At 35.9% G+C, this 24,573-nt stretch overlaps 1 protein-coding gene across 2 annotated transcripts in view; it reads right to left on the minus strand.

Moving 5' to 3' along the window:
* The window catches only part of SLC26A2 (solute carrier family 26 member 2), a 209,117-nt gene that overhangs the window by 94,524 nt on the left and 90,020 nt on the right, over positions 1 to 24,573 (minus strand). The window contains exon 1 of one of the 2 annotated variants that reach the window (XM_053717089.1): positions 19,491 to 20,912. The exons of the other annotated variant lie outside the window; for it this stretch is intronic. The gene's annotated coding sequence lies outside the window, so the exon portion shown is untranslated. Of the gene's footprint in view, positions 1 to 19,490; positions 20,913 to 24,573 lie in introns of those variants that run through there. 2 annotated transcript variants of the gene reach the window in all.

Here is a 24,573-nt window from a genome sequence, read left to right on the forward strand (position 1 = left end):
GTGCAATATTTGTGCTCCACTTAGTAATACCAAGCGCTCACGAGAGTGCTCTTCTATAGGCTTCAATGGGAGCCTCGTTCTCATGCCAATAGACACAGCAAACCACCTAGTGCAGTGCAGGGGGCATATCGTGCAGGCATTGGGCAGCAAAGTATATTTATGTGTTTATATGTGTATATACACATATTAACACATAATTCCTAACTTTTTGGGTTATTCTCCGTATATCTATATACAAATACCACTGCCTGGCTCCTTAAAGTATTCTTGGCTCCTATTAACTGATTTGTCAACCCCTGACATAAATATATATGTATATAAACAAATACATATATATTTATAGAGAACACAAAGTGCCCCTTTGACCTCAATGTAAAGGCACTTTAGGTACCATTTTTTTTAATTAAAAATGCTAATCTTTATTTTTCATTTAAATGCACAGTACTCTTTATTTTGGGGACAATTGGGGCATATTTTAACTTTTAAACAGAGATCTGAGCACAAAGTGAAACCACAAGTTCTGGGGAGCATTAACCAGCCACTTGTAATGACTGGTTATTTAAAGGGACATGAAACGCAAATGTTTTCTTTCATGATTCAGATAGAGAATAAAATTTTAAACAATTTTCCAATTTACTTCTATTATCTAATTTATTTTGTTATCTTGGTATCCTTTATTGAAAAGGATACCTAGGTAGAATGAGGAGCTGCTGATTGGTGGCTGCACATATATGCTTCTTGTCATTGGTTCACCCAAATACGTAGTGCTTTGCTGCTTCTTCAGCAAAGGACACCAAGAGAAGGAAACAAATTTGATAATAGAAGTAAATTGGAAAGTTTTTTTTTTAAAATTGCATGCTCTATCTGAATCATGAAAGAAAACATTTGCAGTTTCATGTCCTTTTAACCTGTGCCCGTAAACTGCCAAATTTGCCCCTTTATGGGCGCACGTTAATATAGCGCTCCACTCGTAATCTAGGTCTAAGTGTTATTGATTGCAAAAAACAAACTGCATCAGCTGTTGCTCTTTTATACAGTCTTAACAGCAAATGCAAACGACAAAACCAGTTTGTCTTAAAAGTAATGTTGTCTCCTATCTATTTATTAAAATGTTCCTTGTGTTAATGAATAATACACCCAGAAAAAAAACACTAGGCAAACAATTCAGAGAATTAATCCTTAAATAAACTATTATACAGACTAGCAATCATCACATGTAGTATTTTGTATAACAGTTGTCTAAATAATTTGCTTTTTTTTAATAAAGCATTTGTAAAGAATAGTACATTTTATAATAACATTTATTTCTTAAATCCAGAAATCAATGTATCATATGTGACAATATCTTTTTAGTTCATATTCTATTAAAGCTAATATTGCAATAAGAAAGCAATAAGAATCAAGCAGGGAGAACACAAATCTGTTATTCCCAGAAGAAATCAAACTGGTGTGCATTTATTCATAAAGACAGAACATGTTCATAAAACGAAGGACAAAAGGTTGTTAGCAGCGAGAAAGATAAAAATATAATGCAGATGTAAGAAACGGCAGATGGGGAAAACTGAAAAATGAGTGGAAAAAAATGGCAGAAGGATGAAAGGCACAAAGCTATAAAGTAAAACAATTAAAGGGACACTAAACCCCCCAAAAAATGCAATTTTAAGCAACATTCTAATTTACTCCTATTATCACATTTTCTTCGTTCTATTGCTATCTTTATTTGAAAAATAGAAATGTAAGCTTAGGAGCCGGCCCATTTTTGGTTTTAGAACCTGGGTAGTGCTTGTTGATTTATGGCTAGCTACCCAGGGTGCTGAACCAAAAATGTATACTTTTTCACATACAAATATAAAACTGCTGCTTTTTCTTTGCATTTAATCTGCCCTTCATGGTGTTTTCAAAGGCTTTTCATAGATCTCCCCAGAAGCAAGTTGTGACCGGCCAATTGCAAAACAGATATATTGCTGTACCCTGTGAGTGTTTTTGTTTCTGATCATACTATATGTACAGCACAATATGACACCTCATACAGTTTAACAGTAGGGAGAGACAGAAATAGAGAAGGGAGTAAGGGTTTGAGGGCAAGTAAGAGGTTAGAAAAAAAGAGTGTTGGTAAGAGTTATCAAGTGAGAGACTTGGGCCCCAATTTATCAAAGGGCTTGCGGACCTGATCCGACACTGCGGATCAGGTCCGCAAGACCTTGCTAAATGCGGAGAGCAATACGCTATCCGCATTTAACATTGCACCAGCAGCTCACAAGAGCTGCTGGTGCAACGCCGCCCCCTGCAGACTCGCGGCCAATCGGCCGCCAGCAGGGAGGTGTCAATCAACCCGATCGTACTCGATCGGGGTTCATTTCCGGCGATTCCTGTCCGCCTGCTCAGAGCAGGCGGACAGGGTTATGGAGCACTTTATGGTGGGAGTAATATGGCTAATTTGTGTGATCAAAATGCAATAAATGAAGTAATGCAGAATGATTGTTTTAATCTAAAAAGGTTGAATCTATACAAAAAGTCCTCATTTATACCTCCTACAAGTATCTCTGGTATTGAAACCTTTGTTAAGTTTGTCCAACAGGATGTTGCTAGTTTGGTAAAGAAAGCAAAATTGCAGCCATATACTGAACAACACAATTTAACTAAAGGGGAACGGGAGGGCTATATCTACCCTAAAAAGTAATAAAAAATATCACAATAAAAATCGCCGATAAGGACGGATCTATTGTGATATTAGATACTGATTATTACATCCAGGAAATTCTACAACAATTATCAGATGGGGGAGTTTATGAAATACTAGATCACAACCCCCTTACAGAGATACAAAGTGAACTAAGAGGAATCTTAGATAGAGCCTTGGGACGCAATATTATCTCTAAAGAGATTTATGAATTTTTGTTTAACAAATTTCCAATAACACCAGTTTTCCTATACATTGCCCAAGGTGCATAAAAACCTCACACATCCACCTGGACGCCCTATTGTGGCTTGCACTGATTCTGTGTTTTCTAACACTTCAATTTTTTTAGACAAGATCCTCTTTCCTTTAGTTAAACAACAAAAATCATTTATTAAAGACACAAATGATTTTCTAACAAACTTGCAGGAGTTGAAATAGAGGATACATGTTTAATCTTTACACTTGATGTAGTAAATCTCTATACTTCAATTCCACATGAGGCTGGTTTTAACTACTGTTAAAAGTTTTTTAAGTGAAAGCAAACTATATAATCCATCTCAGATTGATTTTGTTGATGACATGCTAAGATTGATATTGTACTGTAATTATTTCCTTTTTCAGGACACATATTATATGCAAAAACGGGGGACAGCAATGGGCTCCAATGTAGCCCCCTCATATGCCAATTTGTTTATGAGTGGCTTTGAGAACAAATTTGTCTACAATAGTCAGCCATTCATCAGTAGCTGTAAGCTCTGGCTAAGGTATATAGATGATATTTTTGGCATATGGGGGGGCTCATTGGAGTCCTTACTTCAGTTTGTTGAGGACATTAATGCCTCTATGGTGGGCATTAGGTTTACACTCACATATTCTCATCAAAAAGTTAACTTTCTTGACACTACTGTCTACAAGCAAGGTACAAAGTTGAGTACTGATCTTTATACTAAACCAACAGACAGGAATACATTGCTAAGATATGAAAGTTTTCATCCAGAAACTGTATTCAAATCTTATACCCAGGAGCCAGCTATTGCGTACAAAGAGAATAGTTCAAGACCAAGAGATATTGCCAGAAAGATTGAAATCTATGGGCAATAAATTTATCTAAAGAGGATATCCAGAAGAGATAGTAGCTAGGAGTATTGAAGAGTTAGATAAAACACAAACAAAACAAATTGAAAAACATTCTAAAAATAGCACAGTAAATAGATCTAACAGACTGGTCTTCTCTATGGAATACAGTGATCTGAGTAGTGATGTTTTTAGAATAGTAAGAAAGTATTGGCACTTACTGTCTAAATATAATCCAGAAGTAGAATCTTTCAAATTACCCCCCATGCCCTCATACAGAAGGGTTAAAAACCTTAGGGATAATATTGTTAGTGCTGATATAGGTACTATCAAACCATCTAATGTTAATTACCTAACTACACCAAATAAGGGATGTTATCCCTGGCTGCATTGTGCCCAGTGTAACGCTATAATTAAAGGCAAATACCTAGCACAAAATGATAAAAGGAAACAATACACTATAAATGGATTATATACATGCCAGACCAACTATGTAATCTATTTACTTAAATGCCCCATGTGGGCTTTGTTATATCGGCGAGACCACCCAGGCTGCCAGGGATAGGTTTAGCCAACATAAGTCCTCTATTAAATCTAAAGATTTGTCATTACCAGTTTCTGCACATTTCACACAAATGGGACACACAGTTAGCCAACTCCGCTTTCAAATTATAGACCATATTCCCATACATAGAAGAGGGGGGCAATAGGGAATTAAAGTTAAAGCAAAAAGAAGTATGGTGGATTAAACGTTTGAATACTTTACACCCTTATGGTCTGAATAGGGACTATGATCTGTATTTGTTTTTATAAGATATTTTTCTGTTTTAATGTGTTATGTGTTCTGGGGCCACCAGGGGGCTCTTAAGTAAAGCAAATTGCAATACCTGAACAGGTATGAGTTAAATCAATTAGTTTACAGCACCAAACCCTGATTGGCTCTGATACCCTTTTTAAATGTTTGTTCAGTTGTTTTTTTAACTATGCATGAATAAGGACCATGTAGGTCCGAAACGTCGCCTTTTTATGGTTGTTGTACCTCAATAAAAGAATTTTTCACCTCTAAGAAGCAAGACTGTGCTGTGGTGCTGTTACACTTTGCATGTATGGACTATATATATATATATATAGAAATAGATATATAAGTGTAGGTATATACAGATGTATATAGAAAAATATATATTTACAATAAAAAATAAAATTTTCCTGTATGTGAAGAACATTGGAATGTGAAATATGTAAATATAGTTAAACGAAAAAACATATGTACACAAATTATATATATATATATATATATGTAAGTCGAAAGAGAAATTCTCAATTATAGGTAAGGCGCACCGCTTACCTATAATTGAGAATTTCTCTTTCGACTTACATTTTATACAGTGACACGGGTACACTGACTCACAACATAGGCAGCACGCTCAGATCTTATACTAATATTTTCCTGCACTCCCTACCAACATAGTGAGTACAGACCTTAAATAAGGAAAATTACATCATTTACTATTGGTAAAGCTTCTCTATACAATACATAATACCTGAGTAAATACTCTTATTGTAGTTTTAGCGCTGGTGACCCCCCTTTCTTTCTTTTATATATACATATATATATATATATATATATATATATATATATATATATAATATATATATATGAATACATACACAGACATGTATATGTATGTATATTTACAACGTATCCCTTTGCAGTCAAACAACTTTTCAAGTACCATTTACCTTTTAATCCTTATAAGTTTTTTAAATATTTATATGAATAATAGAGGCCTAGATTTAGAGTTCGGCGGTAGCCGTCAAAACCAGCGTTAGAGGCTCCTAACGCTGGTTTTGGGCGCCCGCTGGTATTTGGAGTCAGTGATTAAAGGGTCTAACGCTCACTTTTCAGCCGCGACTTTTCCATACCGCAGATCCCCCTACGCCATTTGCGTAGCCTATCTTTTCAATGGGATCTTTCTAACGCCGGTATTTAGAGTCGTTTCTGCAGTGAGCGTTAGAGCTCTAACGACAAGATTCCAGCCGCCTGAAAATAGCAGGAGTTAAGAGCTTTCTGGCTAACGCCGGTTTATAAAGCTCTTAACTACTGTACCCTAAAGTACACTAACACCCATAAACTACCTATGTACCCCTAAACCGAGGTCCCCCCACACCGCCGCCACTCGATTAAAATTTTTAACCCCTAATCTGCCGACCGCCACCTACGTTATATTTATGTACCCCTAATCTGCTGCCCCTAACCCCGCCGACCCCTGTATTATATTTATTCACCCCTAACCTGCCCCCCACAACGTCGCCGCCAGCTACTTACAATAATTAACCCCTAATCTTCCGACCGCAAATCGCCGCCACCTACGTTATCCCTATGTACCCCTAATCTGCTGCCCCTAACCACCGCCGACCCCTATATTATATTTATTAACCCCTAATCTGCCCCCCTCAACGTCGCCGACACCTGCCTACACTTATTAACCCCTAATCTGCCGAGCGGACCTGAGCGCTACTATAATAAAGTTATTAACCCCTAATCCGCCTCACTAACCCTATCATAAATAGTATTAACCCCTAATCTGCCCTCCCTAACATCGCCGACACCTACCTTCAATTATTAACCCCTAAACTTCCGATCGGAGCTCACCGCTATTATAATAAATGGATTAACCCCTAAAGCTAAGTCTAACCCTAACACTAACACCCCCCTAAGTTAAATATAATTTTTATCTAACGAAATAAATTAACTCTTAATAAATAACTTATTCCTATTTAAAGCTAAATACTTACCTGTAAAATAAATCCTAATATAGCTACAATATAAATTATAATTATATTATAGCTATTTTAGGATTAATATTTATTTTACAGGCAACTTTGTAATTATTTTAACCAGGTACAATAGCTATTAAATAGTTAAGAACTATTTAATAGTTACCTAGTTAAAATAATAACAAATTTACCTGTAAAATAAATCCTAACCTAAGTTATAATTAAACCTAACACTACCCTATCAATAAAATAATTAAATAAACTACCTACAATTACCTACAATTAACCTAACACTACACTATCAATAAATAAATTAAACACAATTGCTACAAATAAATACAATTAAATAAACTAGCTAAAGTACAAAAAATAAAAAAGAACTAAGTTACAGAAAATAAAAAAATATTTACAAACATAAGAAAAATATTACAACAATTTTAAACTAATTACACCTACTCTAAGCCCCCTAATAAAATAACAAAGCCCCCCAAAATAAAAAATTCCCTACCCTATTCTAAATTAAAAAAGTTACAAGCTCTTTTACCTTACCAGCCCTGAACAGGGCCCTTTGCGGGGCATGCCCCAAGAATTTCAGCTCTTTTGCCTGTAAAAGAATAAATACAATACCCCCCCCCCCCAACATTACAACCCACCACCCACATACCCCTAATCTAACCCAAACCCCCCTTAAATAAACCTAACACTAAGCCCCTGAAGATCTTCCTACCTTGTCTTCACCATCCAGGTATCACCGATCCGTCCTGGCTCCAAGATCTTCATCCAACCCAAGCGGGGGTTGGCGATCCATAATCCGGTGCTCCAAAGTCTTCCTCCTATCCGGCAAGAAGAGGACATTCGGACCGGCAAACATCTTCTCCAAGCGGCATCTTCGATCTTCTTCCATCCGGTGCGGAGAGGGTCCATCTTGAAGCAGGCGACGCGGATCCATCCTCTTCTTCCGATGTCTCCCGACTAATGACGGTTCCTTTAAGGGACGTCATCCAAGATTGCGTCCCTCGAATTCCGATTGGCTGATAGGATTCTATCAGCCAATCGGAATTAAGGTAGGAATTTTCTGATTGGCTGATGGAATCAGCCAATCAGAATCAAGTTCAATCCGATTGGCTGATCCAATCAGCCAATCAGATTGAGCTCGCATTCTATTGGCTGTTCCGATCAGCCAATAGAATGCAAGCTCAATCTGATTGGCTGATGGGATCGGCCAATCGGATTGAACTTGATTCTGATTGGCTGATTCCATCAACCAATCAGAAAATTCCTACCTTAATTCCGATTGGCTGATAGAATCCTATCAGCCAATCGGAATTCGAGGGACGCCATCTTGGATGACGTCCCCTTAAAGGAACCGTCATTAGTCGGGAGACATCGGAAGAAGAGGATGGATCCGCATCGCCTGCTTCAAGATGGACCCTCTCCGCACCGGATGGAAGAAGATCGAAGATGCCGCTTGGAGAAGATGTTTGCCGGTCCGGATGTCCTCTTCTTGCCGGATAGGAGGAAGACTTTGGAGCACCGGATTATGGATCGCCAACCCCCCGCTTGGGTTGGATGAAGATCTTGGAGCCAGGACGGATCGGTGATACCTGGATGGTGAAGACAAGGTAGGAAGATCTTCAGGGGCTTAGTGTTAGGTTTATTTAAGGGGGGTTTGGGTTAGATTAGGGGTATGTGGGTGGTGGGTTGTAATGTTGGGGGGGTATTGTATTTATTCTTTTACAGGCAAAAGAGCTGAAATTCTTGGGGCATGCCCCGCAAAGGGCCCTGTTCAGGGCTGGTAAGGTAAAAGAGCTTGTAACTTTTTTAATTTAGAATAGGGTAGGGAATTTTTTATTTTGGGGGGCTTTGTTATTTTATTAGGGGGCTTAGAGTAGGTGTAATTAGTTTAAAATTGTTGTAATATTTTTCTTATGTTTGTAAATATTTTTTTATTTTCTGTAACTTAGTTCTTTTTTATTTTTTGTACTTTAGCTAGTTTATTTAATTGTATTTATTTGTAGCAATTGTGTTTAATTTATTTATTGATAGTGTAGTGTTAGGTTAATTGTAGGTAATTGTAGGTATTTTATTTAATTATTTTATTGATAGGGTAGTGTTAGGTTTAATTATAACTTAGGTTAGGATTTATTTTACAGGTAATTTGTTATTATTTTAACTAGGTAACTATTAAATAGTTCTTAACTATTTAATAGCTATTGTACCTGGTTAAAATAATTACAAAGTTGCCTGTAAAATAAATATTAATCCTAAAATAGCTATAATATAATTATAATTTATATTGTAGCTATATTAGGATTTATTTTACAGGTAAGTATTTAGCTTTAAATAGGAATAAGTTATTTAATAAGAGTTAATTTATTTCGTTAGATAAAAATTATATTTAACTTAGGGGGGTGTTAGTGTTAGGGTTAGACTTAGCTTTAGGGGTTAATCCATTTATTAGAATAGCGGTGAGCTCCGATCGGAAGTTTAGGGGTTAATAATTGAAGGTAGGTTGTCGGCGATGTTAGGGAGGGCAGATTAGGGGTTAATACTATTTATGATAGGGTTAGTGAGGCGGATTAGGGGTTAATAACTTTATTATAGTAGCGCTCAGGTCCGCTCGGCAGATTAGGGGTTAATAAGTGTAGGTAGGTGTCGGCGACGTTGTGGGGGGCAGATTAGGGGTTAATAAATATAACATAGGGGTCGGCGATGTTAGGGCAGCAGATTAGGGGTACATAGGGATAACGTAGGTGGCGGCGTTTTACGGAGCGGCAGATTAGGGGTTAAAAGTGTAATGCAGGGGTCAGCGATAGCGTGGGCGGCAGATTAGGGGTTAATAAGTGTAAGGCTAGGGGTGTTTAGACTCGGGGTACATGTTAGAGTGTTAGGTGCAGACGTAGGAAGTGTTTCCCCATAGGAAACAATGGGGCTGCGTTAGGAGCTGAACGCTGCTTTTTTGCAGGTGTTAGGTTTTTTTTCAGCTCAAACAGCCCCATTGTTTCCTATGGGAGAATCGTGCACGAGCACGTTTTTGATGCCGGCCGCGTCCGTAAGCAGCTCTGGTATCGAGAGTTGCATTTGCGGTAAAAATGCTCTACGCTCCTTTTTTTGGAGCCTAACGCAGCATTTGTTTGAACTCTCGATACCAGAGTTAAATTTATGGTGCGGCCAGAAAAAAACCCGCGGAGCGTTAACAGCCCTTTTACCGCCGAACTCTAAATCTAGGCCATAGTGTTTATATAAGTGTAACTGTAATTTTTAGCGTATTTATGTTGTTTAGTGCAACTTTTTTGTAATGCCGAGCGCTATTTCCGTTGCGCATAAAAAGCAGATATCACTCAAGCGCCACTATTGATCTAGCAAAGTATCCAAATAGACCACAGCACCAAGGATGTCTTCACAAAATGATACCTTTATTTTCATGACACAATGCGACGTTTCGGCCCCTCTGGCCTTAATCATGCATATAAAATAGCCTGGCCCATATGCACATTATATAGGCCTTTCAATTAACACTTAATCATATACAGATTTGTCAAGAAGTGTTTTATGCAGGATAGTTCCCCCACCTAGTGGTTCACATACATTATTTCATCTAACATTTTAAACCTTTGGCACATGTAAAAGAAATAGTATAGGTAACAACCTAACTAGTGAAATTTATTAAGCAGCTTACTATATACAAATAAAATACTAATACCTCTCATTGATATGTCTATTACAGGGTATGTTCAGGGAACTATTTGCTAAAGGAAAACAGAGAAATCTATTTATTTATTTAATCCCTTAGGGTACATACTATCTAATTGGTGGATCCAGTAAGTTTCTCTTTGTTTAAGGACCCTCTCTCTGTCTCCCCCTCTTAAATTACCAACATGATCAATTATTTGCCACCTTAATTGGCTTATGTTGTGGCCCATTTGTAAGAAGTGGTTCTTTAACTGGGGATCCTGTATTTATGATCCAAAAAGAAATTAAGCACATTTTGTCGAAAGCAGTTAAGATTAGAGTCATTGATACTAAATTGTCTAATTATTTGTATAAAGACCAACCCAGAACCCCCATATTCTATACTGTCCCCAAAGTGCACAAGAATGTAGACAGCCCACCTGGTAGGCCCATAGTCTCCAGTATTTTTATTGATACAATACTTCAGCCAGAGGTGTTAAAAAAGTCAGCTTATATCAAAGATACTGGGGATTTTTTGAATAAACTTCATGATTTACATTTGCCAAGCCAAAAATATATTCTTTTTATGTTTGATGTTAAGAGTCTTTATACCTGCATCAAGCATGAGACAGGAATATGTATAGTCAATAAGCTATTGACAGGTAGTGGTAAATATAGTATACAACAAATAGAATTTATTGATGAATTACTAGGTCTCATACTATACTGGGAATTATTTTTTGTTCCAGGACAATTGGTTTGTGCAGATTAAGGGGACTGCTATGGGATCAAATGTGGCCCCATCATACACCAACCGGTTTATAGACAGTTTTTAGTAATACTTTGTAAATGTTAGTGAATTGTTTCAAGAGTATGGCGCCGCATGGTGGTGTTTTATTGATGACATGTTTGGCGTTGGTGGGTGACAGTGGATCCCTGGAAAAATTTGTAGTGTCTCTCAATGAAGCAGTCTCAGGGGATATAGAATTTTCTCTCCCATACAGTGAATGTCTGTGGATTTCCTAAATACTAGGGTGTACAAAGAAAATAGTACCCTTAAGGTTGACCTATACAGGAAACCTACAGATAGAAATACAATGTTAATGTTGTCCTATGATAGTTTCCACCCAATTAAGTTAAAGAATTCCCTCCCCAGGAGTCAGTTGCTGAGGATCCACAGGATCGCTAATGACAAAACTAAATTATCCTTAAGATTGAAAGAAATGGGTGAAATATTCATTTAAAGAGATTACCCTGAACAACTGATTAAAGAGGGAGATCAATAGGGTTAATGATTGTGGGCTAAGAAGTTAATACCACTAAGGCACAAAATGTAAATAGTAGGAGAATGGTATTTACTTCCCAATATAACCTCTATAGTGATGAGGTTACTAAAATGGTTAAAAGACATTGGGATATTGTAAGAAATTGTAACAAGTATATAGATACATTTCAACAGGTGTCTATAATGGCATTCAGGAGGGTTAAGAGCCTTGTTGGTTAGGAGTGATTTAGGTCCAGCTAAAACTATGAATCAAAGATATATAGGCCAGAAGTCCATGGGTTCTTACCCCTGCCTGGGGTGCACTAATTGCCACTCCATGATTAAGGGGAGGGAATTTGTGCACCCCAGAACAAGTCGCAAATTCATCATAAAAGGATATTACACATGTGACACCACATTTATTGTATACCTAACAAAATGTCCGTGCTCTTTAATTTATATTGGGAAGTCCACAAGAAAGGGGCAGAGAAAGGATGAACCAGCAAAAAACCAACATTAGATGTGGCAATACAGATGCGCCTGTGTCCAATCATTTCTTACAAATGGGCCACAACTTAAGCCAATTAAGGTGGCAAATAATTGATCATGTTGGTAAATTGAGAGGGGGAGGAGACAGAGAGAGGTTCCTTAAACCAAGAGAAACTTACTATATCCACTGGTTATATAGTATGTACCCTAAAGGATTAAATAAAGAAATATATTTCTCTGTTTTCCTTTAGCAAACAGTTCCCTTGAACATACGCTGTAATAGATATATCAATGAGAGGTATTAGTATTTTATTTGTATATAGTAAGCTGCTTAATAAATTTCACTAGTTAGGTTGTTACCTATACTATTTCTTTTAAATGTACCAAAGGTTTAAAATGTTAGATGTAATAATGTATGTAAACCACTAGTGGGGTAACTATCCTGCATGAAACACTTCTTGACAAATCTGTAAGTAATTAAGTGTTAATTGAAAGGCCTATATAATGTGCATATGGGCCAGGCTATTTTATATGCATGAATAAGGCCAGAGGGGCCGAAACGTTGCATTGTCTCATGAAAATAAAGGTATAATTTTGTGAAGACATCTTTGGTGCTGTGGTCTATTTGTATACTTTGATGGACTTGGGGTATGCAGTAACCCCTTACCACTTGCATCATTTCTAAAATTGGAGATAAATCTGTTTGGGTGCTGAGCTCATTGATTGATTTTGTGACAACTATTAATCTAGCCCTAAGTGAGGGAAGTCACCAGCAGCGTCCCCGTCCTGCAGTTTATGCATGACCTTTATGGGATCCTGACACTGCCAGAGGCTTGACAAATAAAAATGCCAACATCCTTGCCAACTTGTGTGATACCCTGTTAGCCTTATATATTGCCTTCAAGTCATCCTTAGCCAGCTAATACTTTTATTTTTCTGTAATTTAGGGTGCTTTAGTTTAGGGGGGGATTAGGTGTTAGGTAGTGTAGTTGTAGTTTGCGTTGAAAGGTGGCGGTTTAGGGCGTGATCAACTAACCACTCCCCATATAGGTATGGGGGTGGTTAGGTGATTAGTGTTGGTTAGAATTTAGTAGGCTTTAATCACCTAACCACACCTCATACCTATATGGGGGGTGGTTAGGTGATTAGGTTAGGGCAGCTTAGGAGTTAATAGTGTATTTTAGCATTTATCTACAATGTTTAAAATAGTATGCATTCTCATGTATGATGCATATTATTTTAAGTATTGTATTTAAATTAAAATATATTTATTTTTTCTTGTATTGTTTATTATTGTAAACATAAAAATATATTTTGTAAAAATGTATATTTATGTTACAAAAGTAATTTGTATTACATTTGTATTATTACATAACAGGCATGCAGTTATGTAATATTATCAGAATGCAACTGTCTTTTATAACATAAATATTTATTTACATTTGGAATAGCAAACACAACAAGCAAGAATATCTACATTTCATTTTAATTTATATCCAATAATTAAAATAATATGCATTATACTTGACCAAGCATATTATTGTAATCATTATATATATATATATATATATATATATATATATATATATATATATATATATATACACACACACACACACATATATATATATATATAAAATGTAGTCTAACCTTGCATTAATATTCAATATTTAAAATAGTCATGTATATTATATTTTATTTTAAGCATTGGATATAAATAAAAATGTATTTATATTGTCTTGTTTAGTTTATTAGTGATAACATAGATATATATGTTAATATATATTTATTGTATAGTTGTCAGTAGCATTAGATTATACTATTACATAACAGGCATGCAGTTATGTACTATAATTTTAATAATACAGTCTAAAATAACAAATAATAAACACAACAAGCATTTATTTATTTAATTTATTAATTTATATGCATAAATTAAAATAATATGCATTCTACATAACAATGCACCATTTTAAATATTGGATAAATATATGTAGGGGCCTTAGATTCTACAGTTAGTATTAGGTTATGACAGTTTAAGGGTTAATAGTGTAGCATTGATTATATATAATTACACATAATCAATGTTTAAGTGATATGCATAGTCATGTAGAATGCATATTGTTTAAAGTATTGTAGATAGATAGATAATAGATAGATTAAAATGTATTTAACAGTTAATGTTGCTTTCTTTTATTTTGAACATTAACATTTATTTTCAAATAGATATTTATGTTTGAAATAATAATCACAGCAAGCAACAATAAATCCCTTTTAAAGTATAGTAAAATCTAAAAATGCTATTGCTTAAATGTCATTTAACATTTCCCAGTTTTCCATAACCAACACAGTTATAGAAATATACTTTTAAACTCTGACTGCTTCCTTATCTCAGATCTTTTGACAGACTCGCATTTCAGGGAATTAGTGCTGACTCTTAAATAACTTCACATGCGTGAGCACAATGTTATCTATATGAAACATATGAACTAATGCCCTCTAGCTTTGAAAAACTGTCAAATGCATTCAGCTGAGAGACTGCCTTCAAGGGGTTAGAAATTAGCATATGAGCCTACCTAGGTTTAGCATTCAACTAAGAATAACAAGAGAACAAAGCAAATTCAGATGACATGCCCTATCTGAATCATGAAAGTTTAATTTGGAGTTTACTATCCCTTTAAGATATATACAATACTTTAAAGAATCTTTATTGTACATGGCAATGCATATTTTGTTAAGGAGATGTGGTAAATGCCAGAAGACTGGCAAAACCTCGCCAGCCTTGCGGGACTCCGGGAACTGAGCGAAGAACCAAAATTAAGCCCCAGTCCAGCACTTTTTTAAAGGGGTGCCCATCCAGAAAGGTGCAAGGATCAAGTCACCCTTTTAGTATGAGGCACCTGGGGATACCACTTGTTTGGGGGTGCTACCTTCTAGGAGGAATTAGGAACACTTCAAGATGCGCCAGACCGGGGCTCAATTCCAGACTGGAATTGAAGTGTCCCCCATTACTCCCAGAAGGTAGCACCTCCAATAAAAGTGGTATCCCCAGTGGCCTCATCCAACTGCCGACAACATACTAAAAAGGCGACTTGATCCTTTGCACTTTGCTCGATCGGCACCCCTTTTAAATGCACCAGATCGGGGCTCAATTCCAGTCCGATGCTCAGTTCCAGGAGCCCGGCTAAAGCACCTCCACGACACATTATTTAAACATTTTTTTTATAATTTTAGTGACATAGCTCCTACAGTTATAATGTTTTTTTTTTGCTATTTTGGATACCTTATTATAGTCAGGTAGTTTGCAGACAGTAGGCAGTATGTGGAGTTAGCTTTGGCTTTCCAGGCGAGTGTAGTTTAAACATTACGTAAGTGTAAGTAGTATTAGGAACTTAGTTGGACGTTCCAGGGTTTTGAAGGTTAGGCTTAGCATAGGTGTACACTGGTCAGGGGGAGTTAACAAGGCGGTGCAGGAGGAGTATGTAGGTGGTCAGTGGGAGGTAGCGAAACAGAGAGGGGGGGTGTAGCTTAGATGTGACGTACGTAGGGGGAGTTAGTGTGGCGTGCTAGGGGGAGTAGGCTGCACTTTGATTCAGATTTATCAACCCACAGCAATATGTTCGAATCAGCGAAGTGCAGGTTGCGAGGAGGGTAGCGGCTATGTTTGACTTGCCAGCTACTTACGTTGTCTGAGGTATTTAGCATAGGTGTAGTGCAATTTAGGTCACCCGGCAATATTTGGAGTGTGCCTACATGCAAACTACTTTTAGTTTTAGTGACATCACTGTCTGCGCTGTGTAGGCCCACTTCAAATAGAGCCCCCACGGCCGCAGCAAAATGCTGATGAGCAAACAATGTCAGCAATGCCGGTGGTGACGTCAAGCTACCATTGACTTCTATGGAAGAGTCATCGTCGCTAGCAGGCACTGCCCGGGCACACCCATTTTCTTTAAAATGTCCCCAGAGCGATCAGTGGCAATGGTGGCGAAGGTCCATGAGCCATTTTCTACGCCAGCCTGGCAATGTTTTGAATATCGGGGCCTTAGACAGCATTACAGTAAACCTAAATAAAAATACATTTAAATGTCCTTTTTTACTACTAACTCTATTGGGCAGCCAGATGAAAAAATGGACTGTCCTATCAATACTGGACACCTAGCAATCTACCAACCAATATGGTATTTGTCCTTTGATAAATATACCCCTTAGCTGCAGGTAGCTTCTGAATATGCAATCTGAAAACTTAGGGCTAGATAACAAATCCATTTGTAAACACAAAAGAGACATTAAACAATAAATAATAAATGATGATGTATTCAAAGCAAACATTAGCCGATTCGTTTTACAAAATGATATTAGTTGTTTACATCAGGTGATATATTGGCCTCTGCAAAATTTAAGTGGTAATTCTATGGGATGAAGCCTTCCCACTTCTGTGCTCTCCAAATACACCCTAAACTCCCTTTTTCTCCACTGTCTATCTTTTCTTCTGTTTATTAGGTATATCAGTATATAGGGAGAGGCAGCACTTCATAGGGGTATCACATTATTGATTTCTCTATTCGGTTTCTTCACTAAGATAGCACACAGTGCCAGCAATTTGTCATTTTGTAAACCTCTCCAAATGATTAACATATTTATTAAATTTAATACAAATAAACACTGAAACATATCAGCCAAATTTTAAAATTTGTAAAACAAATTAACATTGTTTTTACTGCAGTTATTCTTCATTAGCCAAACTCCACACACAATGTAGCCTTATTTGAAGTAGCCAATCCTTAGGCTTTAGTCCACAGACAACCAGGATTGTCTAATGTCATAAAGTTAGTATAACGTAACATTGTTTAGAAATTGTTAGTCAATTAGGGACATATGTGTAGCAGGATTAGCCTTCAGAAGTCAGCAGGTATATTTCCAGTTCTGAGAATTAGAAACTACAGATATCAATTACAGGAAAAGGGGGCAAAATTGATCATGAAAATATATTTTAAAGTAGCTTTCATTAAGCACAAACTAAACATTTTATATAACAATCTCAAGGTTTTAACTGTCCCTTTAACATTACAATTAGATTGTGTTATAGTCAATAAAATGAATATGCTTGGAAAATAAAGAAATATGTCTTCACCCTAATTGCAAAACATATTCTTGGCTCATTACACAAATACATCTCAGCAATAGGGATAGCTGTGGCTCATAAATATTTTCATAATCAGCATTTTATAGAGTAAAACGACTGACTGCACCTTGGCTACACAAGGTGTTTGCAGATACTAGTAAACTGCTCGAAAACATACAGCCAGCAAGAAAGTTTCCAGCACACACACACTGCCCTCCTTTGTCCTTTAGCAAAATTTCATTTTATCCTCACTGAACTCCAGAAAGTCTGCACCAGCAGCTGGAGAGGTTATTTAGTCTTCGTTTTTACCATACAGTGGGGAGGGGAATGAACGCCTTGCAACTGTAAAGCAAATGTTTATCAAAACTGATAACAAAGTGTTACAAGGTTTAAGCACCTTAAACAAATGTCACTGTCATGGCAAATTCTGCAACATTAAACACAATATTTATCTGGCTGAAAATTAAATCAAATAAATAAATTAAAAAAAACAATATATATCTATATTATATGCCACAAAATGTAACAAATTGCCTAAACCATCCATTTAAAAGGAGACATGATATCCCAAATTTTTTCTTTTATAATTCACATTGACCTAGATTACAAGTTGTGTGGCTACGGCTATTACCGTTGAAAATTGAAATAGTCAGCTCATCCATATTTACAATCACGGACTGTACGGCTATACAGCTAGTGTTTTAGCATATACCGCAACGATCCCATTGTGCACTCAAAAAGTGGCCTTAAGTGTGGAATATTCAGCTCATCTGTATTACAGGTTGTGTGGTCTGGCCATTCGCCAGCGTTATAGCTTAATACCGCCACAATCCATTCCGCAATCAATGACCTGTAGTTTTGGATTTTGCAAAATGAAAATGTTTCATAAACTCATACCAAAAATGTTACAAAGTACACTAAAAACCTTAAACTACCCTATTAACCCCTAAACGGTCATCCCCCCGCATCGCAAATACTCTAATAAACCTATAAACCCCTAATCTGCCCACCCCCGACATTGTCAACACTAAATAAACCTATTAACCCCATAATCCACCCCCACGCACCCGCATTTGCTAACACCCAAAAAATACTATTAACCCCTAATCCACAACCCCCTGCCTCGCAAATACTAAACTAAACCTATCAACCCCTAAACCCACCCAAACAACCACATTGCAAATACTCAACTGAACTTATTAAACCCTAAACTGCCAAAAACAACCACATCGCGACTACCTAAAATTAAACTATTAACCCTTAAACCTAACACCTGCTAACTTTAAAGTTACAATTTAACTACCTTAAAATAAATAAAAACTTACCTGTGAAATATTAAAAAAACTAAGCATAAACTATAAAATTACCTAACATTACTATTTTTAAAAAACAAAATATACCAAAAATAAAAAACCTAAATTACAAAATTAAGAAATCCTAAACGCTACTAAAAAAACAAAAACCTAACATTACGAAAAATAACTAAGTCTAAAATTACGAAAAATAAAAAAAATCAAAGATTACAAAAATAATAAACGAAATTATTCAAAATAAAAAAATTAAGACTAATCTTATACCCACTATAAAAAGAAAAATGCCACCCCAAAATAAAAACACTAAACTACCAATAGCCCTTAAAAGGGCTTTTGTAGGGCATTGCCCTAAGTTTAACAGCTCTTTTACATTAAAAAAATACTAATAACCCCCTAACAGTACAATCACCCACCCACCCAAACCCCAAAAATAAAAAAGACCCAACTCTCAAAAAACCTAAGCTACCCAGTGCCCCTAAAGAGGCATTTGTATGGGCAATCAGCTCTTTAGTGCCCATTAAAAAACAAAAAAAAGCCTTAATCTAAAAAAAAAACACCCAAATTTTATATATACTGTATATATATATATATATATATATATATATATATATATATATATATATAGACAAAGAGGGGGGTATATTGTGGGGAGTGAATCCCTACAAAACCTAGTTAGCGCAGGGAGTGATTTAGGTTGCAGAGTAGGTAGGGGATTCTGTAGTGGCAGCCGTATATCTCAAAGAAAGGGGGGATGTCCTGGGATATCCCTCCAGTGGTAGAAATGGAGAGCGAGGGGTTTAGAGAAAAGCGCCTCAATATGAATCTATTCCCACATTCCCTGTATAGGTAATTATACAAACAAAGTTGTTTAGTGTAAAGGGAATTTGTGCTGTATAAAATTCCAATTAATAATACAATGTTATATTATATTAATAACTAGTTGTGGTTGGTACACTCAATTATATATGTTATACATATGTTTCATATAAATCACAATAGCAATAACAAGGTAGTCCAGCTCCAAATTAAATATGAAAGAGTAGATGCTGCAAATGCAATAAAGCTTAATACACTCTATCCAGTAGGTATTGCACTTACTAGAACAAACCTCAATCGTATGAGGTAAGTTGCCGCCTCTTGTAAGTGAAAAACTTCAGGATTCCAGTAGTGTGGGTAGATATATGACCGTCTGAGTCTTGCCTTCTCCTATTTGAGTATGGATTCTGTATGTTTTCCTCCTCCTTTCAGAGTATGGATTCTGTGTTCTGTGTCTTTGCCTTCTCCTCTCAGAGTATGGATTATGTGTTCCTTGCCTTCTCCTCTTAGAGTATGGGTTCCGTATGCTGGTAATGGAATTTCTCCAATTTCCCCGCAGTATTTATATGGAAATAAAGGCAGAAGAGAAAAACATAGCGTAAAATCGTTTTTATTTAGATAAAAAGTAATATAAAAAGACAAGTGACCACTCACATGTTCAATCCTCAAACATATGAGGTATGTAAAAGACACTCAGTGTTAGCCTGTGTTGTTCCCCTTAAAGGATCTGGTGTGCGAGTGTTTTTCCTTTTAGTTTCACGGAAAATATCTCACAAAGATGTGTTAAACCACAGGTCCAGTGGTGTCCGTTTTAAAATATGTATATACAGTCAGGTAATACAACGTGATAAAAACAATAATATATGCAAAGTCAAGACGGTGAAATAATGAAGTCAAAATTGACTCCCGAAACAAACAAACAAACAAACAAAGTCTTGTAGTGAAAAATCCCTTACGCGTTTCAAAGCCTCTTATTGTGCTTCTTCCTCAGAGGGTGAATAATCTGGGTCTATACTTGCTGTCATAAAAGCCGGGCGGCGGCACGCCCCTCATGACAGATACCGTGATATCATTGGTTAGAGTTAGTGTCTGTTACTAATCTTTTCCTGTTTGTGTCTAGTTACGTTATCGACGTGTTCTATGATTGGCTGGAAATTGTGGGCAGAGTAAACTAACGTTAACGTATATTTTGTGACGTAACTCGTAGATTTAGGTTTTTTCAGTTAACGTCGTTACCATGGTGACAAGTAAACAGTCTTGCATCAATACAGTACTTGAGGGGTATATTATTATGTTTCTTTTGGAACGTGCTGTATTGATGCGGTCGTGCTGTAATTTATTAATTTTTTAATTTCAGATATGGAAGGTAGTTTAAGTTAAAATTTGGCAAAACCAATAATTTTTTCGGTGCTATATTGTTTTCAATCTGTATAAACAGCTGGGTGGCTTTTCTTTTGGTTAAAACAGTTAAAAAGTACACACATTAAAAATACAAAAAGCATTTCTGTTCATGCTCAAAGAAGAAATCATATTATAAATTTCGTCCTGTTGAAATATTATATAGCTATAAAATGAACAAATATATTTATTAATTTGTTTCTATTCTAGTGACCCAAATAAACTAACTGTTTGGTGTTTATGGTTTTGTTCACACAATATATTCTTTTTGTATAAAACAGGAATCCTTGGTTTGTTATTGGGATCCCAGATGTGATCAGTGTGTGAACACATATTATTTGGTGTTACCCAGAAAGTAATGTCTATTAAAAATATGTCCCTTAGGGATTAGACATTAGTTAGAATTGCATATTTTAAGTGGAGTATATATGCATATATATGAAGAAATATTGTAAATTATCTACGAAGGCCAAACGGCGACGTTAGGTTGAAAGAAAAGTAAATTACTTATGTTGTTTTATATTTTTATCATGTATTTCAATATGGTTAATAGGTGATGTTTCATATTCATATGTATAAGTGCTTCATTGAACCATATTCAAGGTATTGATTTAAATATGATTCTGATAATTTGAGTGATTGTTGAAGGGTATTTATAGGATTTCTTCTATTCAAGAAAAGCTGCAAGATCAATGTCCTTGTTTAGACCCCCTGGACTCATAGTTCCAAATTGATGGATCAAGAAGGTCTCTCTTTTTCTCAAAAAGAGTTCTCTGTTTATTCCCTCTGGTACCTTCTTAATGTGTTCTAAAACGGTACCTTTCAAGCTGGTAGGGTCCTTATCATGGAAGTTTTTAAAATGCAGTGATACACTATGGTTCTTTTCCCCTCCCTCAATGTTCCTGATATGTTCTAACAATCTTTTTTTTGTATGGTCGTGTAGTTCTTCCTATGTATTGTAGATTGCAGCTGCATTCTAATAAGTATACTACATAATCAGTCCTGCAGTTAGTCAGTGTAGTCAGGTTGTGTGTTTTTTTAGTGGCGGTTTACACTATTTGTTTAGTTGGTTTGTTACCGCTGTAATGATGTGAGCATGCTGCACAGTTAAGTCTGTTGCATTTGAAAAAACCAATACTCTTAGTTCCCAGCCAATTGTTAGTTTTTTCTTTTTCTTTTTTCTTCAGCTTACTGGGTGCTATAATAGATTTTATGTTTTTGTTTTTTCTGTATATTATACGTGGACATGTTATTCCAATTTCCTTTATTAAAGGATCCTTCATTAATACATGCCAGTGTCTTTTGAGGATCTTTTCTATTTCTCTTGCCCCAGTATTGTACGTGGTTATAAAAGTAACTCCTGGGTTAAAGTTTTTGTTACTTGTATTCTTGTTGTTACATAACATTTTATTCCTATCCATCTTTTCCACTTTGGTGTATGCTGCTATTAGATCTTTCTCTTTATAACCTTTATGTAAAAGTTTTGCTGTGAGGCTAATAGATTCTTCCTTGAAATCACTATTTTTTGAGCAATTTCTTTTCAATCTCTGATACTGTCCAAATGGTATATTGTTAATCCATTTGGGATGGTGACCACTCTTGGCATTAAGATAGCCATTGCTGTCTGTTGGTTTCTTGTATAGTTTACTTAGGATTATGTTGTTTTCTGAGAATAAAATTAAATCAAGAAATTCTATCTTCTCTCTGTTGCTTTTGTCTGTAAATGTGAGGTTAAAATCATTATGATTAATGTATGTCACAAATTCTTTTAGTTCCATGTCGTCCCCACTCCATATGACAATGATGTCATCTATGAAGCGGGCCCATGTCACTATTTTTGAAATGTATGGATTATTGTTCCAAATAAACGTCTCCTCCCAGAGACCCATGTACAGATTGGCGTAGCTTGGGGCAAATTTAGTCCCCATCGCTGTCCCGCCAATCTGTACATAGTATTCCTCATTAAATTTGAAATAATTTCTTTCAAGAATGAATTTAATTGATTCTTTGATAAATTCTTTCTTCTTTTCATCTAAATCTGTTATTTTATTTAACCAGTATTTTATCGCCTCTATCCCTTTGTTATGGGGTATGTTTGTGTATAGGGCGCTTACGTCTAATGTGAGCCATTTGTAATTGTTCTTCCATTCCACTTTACTCAGTTGCTCTATAATATGTGGTGTATCCCTGATGTATGCTTTTAAAGTTGGAACCAAAGGTTGTAGGTATGAGTCTACATATTCAGAAAGTTTTGTTGTTAAAGAACCTATTCCTGAAATTATTGGTCTGCCAGGTGGGTTTTACTGATCTTTATGGATCTTTGGCAGGTGATAGAAGGTGGCTGTTTTAGGTGTTTCTTGGGTTAGAAATTTCATCTCTTGATCATTGAGTACACCTTCAGTTTTTGCTGTGTCTAAATGACTATTATAGATTCTTAGAAAAATTGATGTGGGGTCATTTTGTATCTTTTTGTAAGTTTCTTCATCCCTAAGTAGTCTTTCTGCTTCCTTAATGTATGTTTCTCTGTCCTGTATGACAATACTACCTCCTTTGTCCGCTTCCCTAATTATGATTTCAGTGTTGTTTTTAAGTTGATTTAAAATGTTTCTTTCTTTTTTGGTTAAATTATCATATTTAATCTTATGTTGATTACACATTTTGTTTAAGTCATCCTGTACTAGCTGAGAAAATACAGGGATATGATAGCCTTTAGATTGAGTAGGGAAGAACGTGGATGGGGGTTTAAAACTGGTGTGGGGCCTGAATTTGACTATATTGGAGTCTTTTATTGTATATTCTTGTTGTGCTCCTACCCTTTCTCCTTCTAGGAAGAGTTCTTCTAAATTAATTAGTTTCTAAATCCTGATCGTCTAAATTTTTTACGTTTATGTTCTCCATATTTTTAATTCGATCTCTTTTTATTTTCTCGAAGTGTCTATGTAGGGTGAGTTTCCTCATAAACTTATGTGTATCAATGAATAATTCAAAGGCATTTGGTCCTTTTTTGGGTGCAAAGCTAAGTCCTTTTAAAAGTACATCATTTTCAATTTTTGTCAGTGTTTTTGTAGAAAGATTAAATATTTTATACAGTTTTCTTCTTCTACTACATTTTTGTTGATCTTGACCCTTTTTGTTTTTTTGAGTTGGACCACTCGTCCTGCTCTGCAGCCCCTTCTTCTTCTCCCCTTCCTCTTTTTTGGGGGTTTGTTTTTTGCCTCCAGAATGGGGTTGGTGGGGTTTCTATCTGTAACTGGGGGTCTTTCTGTAATTGGTGATTCGGATGTTGATTTGGGTTCTGTTGTAGGTGAAATTAAGTCTTGTTCTGTTGTGGTCTGGGGTTGTAATGATATCGGTAAGAATGATGTGGTCTGGGGGATATTTGTTTGCGGTGGTCTAAAAAACGTGACTGGTGAAATGTATTATTGTTTGCGTGATAGTGGTTGGTGTTATAATTGTCCCTATGTGTGTAATTACGTCTGTGGTTGTTGTTTCTATTGTGATAATTCCTGGGTGGTATATATAAGGGTTCTTTATTGACAGAAGTGTGTTCTTTAAGCTTTCTATTGTGACTATTGTAGTGTGTATTAATTTGTGCTTTATTGTTAAAGAAGGTTCTATATTCGTTATTGGTAGAATAATGTGGTGAATATATGTCCTCAAAGGGATCATCTTTGGAATTTGTTTGTTGATTTTCTATAATCCCTGGTGTTGTATTGTCAATTAATGGTAAACCCATTTGTTGTGAAATTAGATCATTCTCTACTTTATTTGCTTTCATGAGTTGGTAATCTCTTCTAAATTTATCTTTCTTTTTATTCTCCACTTGGTTTTCAAATCTTTTGATTTTATTTCTATTTTCTGTATCTAGTTCCCTGTAGTACACGTCTCCTTTAAACATGTTAAGTTCCTTTCTTATATCTGTAATTTGGTCTGTGAAAGTTCTTACCTTTTTGTTCCTATATTAATT

The sequence above is a fragment of the Bombina bombina genome, chromosome 6 (genome assembly GCF_027579735.1).
Source record: "Bombina bombina isolate aBomBom1 chromosome 6, aBomBom1.pri, whole genome shotgun sequence".
Lineage (NCBI taxonomy): Eukaryota > Metazoa > Chordata > Amphibia > Anura > Bombinatoridae > Bombina > Bombina bombina.